The following is a 7,136-nucleotide window of genomic DNA, read 5'->3' on the forward strand; positions in this document are numbered from 1 at the left end:
GAAAACAATAAATTCATTCCAAAAAAAAAATTCTAGAAATAAATTTTATATCTTATCAATAAATCTTGTTAAAATAATAAGTAAACCAAAATATTTTTTCAAACAACAAATCCTAAATAACTTTTAAAATATTCTTTTTTAAGATGTTTTTTTTGTATGTCTGTATTTACGACAAACTATGATATTTGTCATTGTGATAAAAAATGAGAAACTTTTTACACTTTTAGACTCCCAATCAGAAAATGATACATAAAAAAATCTGAAAACATGTAACTAAAAATTATAATTTAGTTCTTTTTTCTATTATGTAGATCTTATAAGGTGAAAATTACATTAAATCATATGTAATAAAAAATATACATACTGCGTACAACTGCCAATATGTAACACAAATAAAATCCGTACTCACTGTCCCAATTTATATTTTATAGATAGAATAAGGGTTCTTTTATTTAACTGTCTAGATTGTCTTGCTTTAGTTCTGCAAACAATACTTGATGTTGTAAATGTACTGTAGTTACTTGTAAAAATAGTTTTTTCGAGTTATAAATACTCAACAAACATTGTTTGAATCGTGATTTCTTTTTACAGTTCAAACTTTCTAAAAACATATACAATGTAAATACAGTATTGCAAGTAAAAAGGTGTAAAAGTGACTTAATATTATGTCAAAATAGCTAATTTATTTGAACATTTTGTAAATATTAGGTATGTATCAAACATATAGGTATAAAATATACTCTGTCACAATATTTGAGCTTTTGTACCTTTCTTTTAATATTTTCAAATAACTTTCCTATGTACTGGGGATGGGTAAATTTGTGATAAATATTAATACGAGAGTCGTTTGAAAAGTCCGTACAAAGTTAGATATGGCACCACTGGCACGTATCGAGCTTATGTTTAGTTAGTAGCATCTTTTGGAAGAACGCATACCATCTTTCAGCGAGAGCGGCCTATTTCTTCGGTTTGGCATTCGTTTTGAGTTTTGAGGGATTTTCTAAAAATGGACGAAAAATAATTTCGTATCTTGATTAAACATTACTTTATGAAAGACAAAACGCCTAAGGAGACTAAAAAGAAGCTTGATAAACATTATTGGCACTCTGCAAGTCTGACTAGAACAGCTTATAAGTGGTTTCAATTTTTTTGAGTGGGAATATACGTAAAAGTGTCGCTGAACGTTCTGGACGCCCTGTTGAAGTTACTACTATAGAAATCATTGATAAAATCTATTATATGATGCAGGAAAAGATTGCTAGGGAAGTGGGCATCTCGAGTTGGAACACTATTTCCATTAATTTCCCAACCACAACTGCTCAGGTGTGAGCTGGTTCATTGTCGTGTTGGGAAAGGATTTTTTTGTGGGCATTGTTCTTGCAGCTGGGGTTTCAAACGGTCCAATAACAATTAATAATATTTTTACTATGCACCTGTAATAGTTTTACTCGTTTCCAAATGGCGAATGAGGATTATTCCATGACAGTCGTCATAATTCTTCCATTCAAATGAATGCCAAACAGACATAAATAGACCGATCTCGCTGAAAGTTGGTATGTGTTCTTTCAAAAGATGGTAATAACTAAACAAAATCTCGGTACGCCCCAGTAGTGACATCTCTCGAACTTTGCATGGACTTTTCAAATCACCTTCGTTGAACAATATCTTCTGTATTTTTATTAGTATAAAATAGAAATACTTTCTTCGAGGTTTCCTAAGGTATTAAAAGATAATTAAGAAACTGCTCAGATTCAATATACATAAAATGCTAGAGAAATACTTTTGATTCATCAGAAAATTCCATCTTCCTGAATTTCACCTTGATATGTTACACTGACTCAGTGAGGGGCAATTTTCTTCCTCTCTCCCTTGTTGGGTCGTCCGCTACTTTCCCCTCAGGCTTGAAAATTGAGTGCTGTTGATGCTTTTTGTTAATTTTCGAGTGTCTAAACATTTGAAGATATATTTAGCCCAGAACCAAAGGCTTTGGATCAAAGCTAAGAACGAGTGGCAATATATAGTTATGCTAGAATGAGGGTACCACACTGTAGATATTTTGGCTAACTACAATGTGATCGATTTTTATTTAATTTTATTTGGCCATAAGAATACTTTTTTGTCCTCTAGGGGTTCTGAGGATATCAGTAAATAATTTATGTTCAACTAACATAGACCATATCCATGAATTCACATGGTAAATTCTGCAAAGAGAAGAAAACATTATAGAGTCGAGTTACCTCAATGAACAATGAATATCGAAAAAAGAAAATGTCATGCAATTTTTTGTCTTGTTTTTGTATTTTTCATTCCACATAATATTTCTTTTTTCGTTGCCAAACTCCCTCGACGATCAAATAAAGTCAAACTAACAACCTCTTCAGATAAATACAATAAATGGTTAAGAAATTTTTGGAATGTCGTTTTTGAAATTAGAATAATGATTCTGAAATGATTATTTAGTGATTTCATCAAATTCAAATCATTAAATGGAGCATCTGAGACTTTAAGAGTAGAGATCCATGCTTTCAAATATATTTGTACAATAAAAATACAAATATCCCGCAATCCTTGTTCCCCTTTAGAAGTTTATTTAAACTGTGACTTAAACAACCAAATTTTAATACTATACAATACTTTAGACAACTAACGAGCGTGGTGTATTGGACCAGGAGACATGAATTTTATTCCATGTTTTGAAGTACCACCAAAAAATATCATTGTGTGTTCTAAAAATTCTTTATAATAATCTCTTGGAAGACGCCATTGAAGATGATCGTTGGCAAAATTGATAATTTATTCTCTTATATCTTCAGTGGGACATGCTATTTTTCTACTTACAGTTCCAGGCTCGTAATTAGTTTTATCTTTCCTTTGCCCCGTTTTTTGGAATTTTTTGAAGTGGAAAACCTCAGAAGATGTGGTATCTCCCATGTATTCATTAAAAAAACTGAGCTAATTATTCATTCTATAATGTGATGTCTACATGCAAACGGTCATAGCTTTTTGTCAATCATTTTCTCTTATAAAACACATGTTTCAGCTTTTCTACCCATGTTTGAGCTGTTGTATCAAAAAACATAACTTTAATATTGTCTGCTAATTCCCCATCTTGACAAATTGGAGTAGCTTGCGTTTCACTTGTACCAGATGCAAACTTGGGAGTACAAAGTAATTTGGAAGTTCCTCTTCCTGAGATTATTATTGAGAGACGATCAACTATATATTTCCAATTAGATTGGACATCATTTTACCCTCCCAATGAATTACTAGAAGAATGTTACAAAGGATTTTTTTTGGATGTTTTTTATCTATATTCAATTCTCTTATTACGAATAGTACTTTTGTTAAGAGCAAACTATTTAATGTTTTTGCACATACTATTGAGTGATTCTGCTAATAAAAAAACCTCTTTTTGATTAAACACTTTTGTGCGATCAAGAGCTGATACTACTTCCAGAGTAATTTATGTTTTTCTTCCTTTCTTAAATTTGATAGAGTATACCCCAGTTCTTCGCCCTCTTTAGTAGTTTCGTTATATAAACATAATACGAGTAGAGTTTCATTCCATATGGATTTAAATTGTAAACAAAGGTACTCCAGATGTGCATATCAGAAATTATGTTGCATAAAGAGTGCTTTGATAATGAAGACACCTTTGCAGGACTGATAAATGGGTCTAATTAAACATCTAAAATTAAGGACCAATGCAATTAAAACAAAGAATCATGTTTTGCAGAAGGAAAGTATTAAAAATATAAAAACATTCTACGCAACAAGTCATATATGTATTACTTATCTCTTAAACTATTTTGCATTGTAATTCATATTATCAATATTTTTATCCCAGAAAAAAATATAAATATATCTTTGAGTAAATAACGTCACCTTTAAGAACTTGTCAAATATAAAAAGCTGTTTTGTGAACTGTTTTTACGATAATCGAGGAAGAAGTAATTTTTTTTTGAAAATATCGGCAATTTTAAAAACGTTTAGGTCCTTGAGCTACCTCTATATAGGTCAACGGATTTTGATCCGGCGACCTGGAAATTGCAACAAAATGAAAAATAAGAAACACCCTAAGGTACAGGCTTTGTATTCAAATATCCGGAAAGAGTTGAGATACCAAAGATTTTGAACTATAGTTAGGCTCTGTGAATCTTGGAACGCTTCACGTACAATACAAATGCACTTTTGAAGATATTATTTAATTTCGTGATATATTTTTAATTTTAATGTGTATTGATTATAGGTTATTATTATTCAAAAATGGATTAAAGCATATGTGCATAAAAAATGTAAAATACATATAAAACTGATTTATTACGAAAATCATGATTACATATTTAAAATTACCAAAGTTTTAAATGCTACTAAAATTAGATATAGAATCTTAAAGGACTTTTGTAAAAGTAAATTTGTTCATTGGTTAGTTTACAAAAAAGTATGAATGTATGTGAGGGAACGTGCTAGATCAGTAATGGTGGGACTTAGCAATTTTATTTTTTTATCAATCGAGAGTTGATTAATTATATGTATGGAGTTTAAAAAAAAAGTATTATCTAGGCCTACATTCAGCATTTATACTAATGAATGAAAAAAAGCTGGTTAAAAAATATTATAGATAATGTGAAATATATCACGTCTCAAATTATCATTAAAAAGCATTTTCCTTGGTCGATGATGAATGCTTTTCCTTTCCTTCTAGAGAATTAACTAGAGCAGAAGAAAATTGAAAGATTTCATAAATCTATAATTATGATTTTGGGAAGTTTTTCATTCGAAATATATTTTCAAAAAGGTACATATTGTACCTACGTATTAATACAAGTTCTTTTGTGGATTATATCCCTTTCTTAAGAGAATTTCTATTTCTTACGCTAATTTATATTCCATTTGTTTGTTAAATAGCAAAAGTTCACCAAATATTTGAAATATAGTACCATATATATATATCTAAGATTGTACCATAAGGACAAGTTGGGAATTTGGTACTCTTGTGGTTTTGTTTATTTTCCATTTATTCCTGTAAACAAGAAAATAACTATCAAATGTACAAAAAAGGTCTATCATGGATAGGGCATGATCTGAAAATCTGTCAAATGTCCCAAAAAATTATTGATTTGAATCAAGTAACATGACTGTTATTTCTTTAAGTATTATAGATAAAATATATTTTTTTTCATCAATATTTCAACAACTTTTCTCTACAGTGCCTCATTTTCTGAGCTTTTTAGTTCCAAACATGCCACCAATCCAATAATATTATATTTTTTTACAGAGTATTACGCGCATTTCTTTTGATGTTTCTCTTCATTTTACTTCTCGATCTCGTTTTTTGATACCCAGTCTTAAATATACTAATATCAAATATACTTTCACTTTTCATTTATTCTAAATAAGAAATTATTAAGATTTATAATTTGGGACTAGGAAAACTGTTTCATGTAATTTTTAATATAAAATATAAACATGCTTGACTAAAAAACAAATTAACCTTTGAAATTAAGGGACAATAAATAAAAAGTCGTTTTTTTTAAGAGTTTAAATTTTGAAAATTACACATAATATCAGTCAAAAGGAAAAAATATTTTAAGTCCCTCTATGTTGTCAACATATCTACTTGTTTGTTCTATTATTTACTTTTAATACTTTGACTGGGGAATAGTTTACATATACATTTTTACTTTCATCCTTACGGATTTTAGTGTTCAAAAACCTTATATATTCTGTCAAAAAAGTACCGGGGAATTGTTAATTTAAATTGCCTGCGCGGAAGGGATTTCAAAACATCTTTTTAATAGGTTGATAGCACTGTCTATCAATATGATGCCGTGTTTTAGTGCGATCTGCAGACCTGTTTGGTTTTAATAGCTAAATAAGTCAGTCTACCTCACCAGTGTTTCACGATTTTTACAATGAATTTTGTCTCCCTCCATTCTGATGATTGTTAGCTTGTTTGCATGTCATACTTATATACCCACGTCTCCTCACGAGTGGTGATGCGTTCAATGAATATTGGATCGGAATTAGAACGATCAAGCATGTCCGATGAAACTTGTTCACGGTATTGTTTTTGCAAAAAAAACATCTATTTTGGAAAAAGCCATCCAGCGATGCGTCTCATGCCCAAATTTTCAGTCAAAATGGTACGAACTGACTTGTGAGGGACGTTAAGACAATGTGATAACTCCCTTAACTGGGTATGACAAATTTTTTTCAATAATTTATTGTAAAAAACGTGGAGCACTAGTCGATTTTTAGGAATTCTCTCTCCGTTTTACTTTCCTTACCGTTTTGCGTGCCTCCCCTGTATTGGAGGCGACATGGTCATCAATTCTTATTCTGTAATGTTTTATTAGGTCACAACAGTATCAGTAAAGTATTAATAACTAATTAATAGGTGATTTGAGCAAAATAAAACATGTATACAGGGGCCTCCGCAGGGGGAAGGCTGGAGTGGCTGTAGCCCACCCAATATAAGGAATTTTTTATTTGATTTTTGATAATTTTGTAATCAAAATTGTATCACTATTTCGAAATTTTTGATAATTTTTTGATTAAAAATATAGAGCAAAACTGTCTTTAAGGGCAAGTCTAGCACATAAATTTGTTGACTTTTGATTATTTATAAAAGGCAAATACTGTTCGTTTGTTTGTTTTTAGACTATTTATTTTTAATTACGAGGTTTTATTACTCAAGCAAACAGTAGCTGAAACAAAAATCAACAATTACATATTCCTAACTGCCTAAAACATCATATTACAGAACAACACTGTTGTAGCAACAAAATGTCTGACTTCGGATCTGTCTCCATGTGGCCCTCCTCCAGCCCTCATCTCAACTCCTTGTCCTTTATAGTTTGGGGTGTCATAGAGAACAATGTATGCTACACCTCTCATCCAACTTTGAATTCACTCGGAGCTCCCATCAAGACAGTGTATGGAGTACCACAGTGTGGTACTCCATAGAGACGGCTTGTATCGTTGATAGATCCTAGTTTGTTCGCGAGTGTGTCAAAGCTGTTATTGGTTGTGAAGGAGGACCTATTGAATAAAAATATAGTATTTAAACATATTAGAAATTTGCTTTGAGTTGTCTTTTCTTGATACCATAATGGAATTTTTTCGTAATTTAT

Source organism: Lepeophtheirus salmonis, chromosome 6 (genome assembly GCF_016086655.4).
Source record: "Lepeophtheirus salmonis chromosome 6, UVic_Lsal_1.4, whole genome shotgun sequence".
Taxonomy (NCBI): domain Eukaryota; kingdom Metazoa; phylum Arthropoda; class Copepoda; order Siphonostomatoida; family Caligidae; genus Lepeophtheirus; species Lepeophtheirus salmonis.